The sequence below is a fragment of the Drosophila subpulchrella genome, chromosome 3L, assembly GCF_014743375.2.
Source record: "Drosophila subpulchrella strain 33 F10 #4 breed RU33 chromosome 3L, RU_Dsub_v1.1 Primary Assembly, whole genome shotgun sequence".
Classification (NCBI taxonomy): domain Eukaryota; kingdom Metazoa; phylum Arthropoda; class Insecta; order Diptera; family Drosophilidae; genus Drosophila; species Drosophila subpulchrella.
In genome coordinates this window covers 13444707-13446283 of record NC_050612.1, presented here as the reverse complement: position 1 = coordinate 13446283, position 1577 = coordinate 13444707, and the positions used below count along the sequence as shown (strand labels likewise).

At 40.3% G+C, this 1577-nt stretch overlaps 1 protein-coding gene across 1 annotated transcript in view; it reads left to right on the top strand.

Annotated features, from left to right (window-relative positions):
• The window catches only part of LOC119554573 (elongation factor-like GTPase 1), a 79780-nt gene that overhangs the window by 31324 nt on the left and 46879 nt on the right, over positions 1 to 1577 (top strand). The gene's annotated exons all lie outside the window — the stretch shown is intronic.

Genomic DNA, 1577 nt, shown 5'->3' with positions numbered 1-1577 from the left:
TTTGACCAAGATTGCAGTTTTGGTTCTTTTGGGTTTTCGGGGATCTTTTTTTTTTACCGACTTTTCTTCCTATTTTCTATACTTTTTTGCACTCGCGATTCACGTTCGGTTTATATTTCTTGTATTTCTCGTATTTCACTCGCTCTCGTATTAGTGTCAACTAACAGTAACTCCAAATCTTCGGCCACAGACACACACGCGAAGTCCAGAGTCAGGAATCAGTATCTTTTAACCAGCTGCCTGGGACACTTTGGTTTTTCTCTTCTTTCTTTACTATTTCTTTTTTTTTTTTGGCCACGATCCGCTGACTTCTAACGTCGGACTACAAATGTTCCAGACCGCTGGATGGCAGCGTCTTTTAAAAATTTCCAAGCGGAAAACGCGGCGCAGACTTTTCTCCCAACTGGGAGCTTCGGTTTGGTAGCTTCTTTCACCAAGTTCATGGCCAGACCGGTTTGAAGCCAACATGTTGCGCGCCGCGATTGCGATCATCGTCGCAACCGGAGAGCGGAGAATCCAAATCGATCCGAGAGAATCCCAAGGAGAATCGGAGAAATATATACCTATCTATATATTTATTTGAGAGAAGAGCGCTTTCTCTAGCAACTTGAAGTCCAGCTTTTGGCAGCGAATGTTGCCAGGGCCAAAGTGACAAATGAAGAGCAACATGTTGCTGGGCAAAGCCATTAGGCCAAGCACACGCCTTCCTTATAACGTATCTGGCGGATACGTATCTGCGAGATATACGAGCCCATGCACTATTCAATTAGTCATTCCAGACACACGTCGGCCAAGAGAGGAATACGCCGAGATACACGGAGAAAATAACCACTACCACGACTAAAATTTGCAAAAAATGTTTTAATTTGAGGTCTTTAAGCCATATTTAAATGTAATTATATTAGTTGGGTTCTAAGTTTCTAGGTAGAGACCATAGATACCAGAATCAGGGGATGAGTTATAATATTTTTCCGTTATTTATAAATTCTTGCGTTAGCCTTATCTGAATTTTGGTATTATTATATTTAAAAGTATATGAATGTTATGGAATTTTAATTTTTTGAAAGATAAGTATTACTATTATAAGGTTTTTCGTTCTTGTTCTTAACCACAGCATATTTGTTATTACTTAAATACAATAATTTTTTTCTCTGCACGGCCTGATTCTTGAGCTGCTTTCGCTTCAATGTCAACTTGGCTCGTTTAGTCTGTCATCGATTTGGACTGGTACTCGCAGAACCAGACGAGCTAACACCTAGCTAACGCTTCCCCAAAACCAGCTGAAAATTCTTGGTTTCTCTCTGGTTCAATTTAGCTAAATGCTTTCGCATTAAACATAATTTGTCGCGGCCTTCTTAATTGCAGATTGGGAAATATGTGGCTCCATATTGAACACTCTCTCTCCCAGTATCATGTCTTTCTTGGCTTCTCGAGACCTTTCTCCCTCTGGGTGATCTATAGCCCCAATCGTGCCCAGAACTTCTAATGAACTTCAGGCGGCTCTTCCATTTCCATTTCACAGTGTTCTCATATTTACACACACAGAGAGCATTAAAGATAAAAAAGTTTTCAAAAAA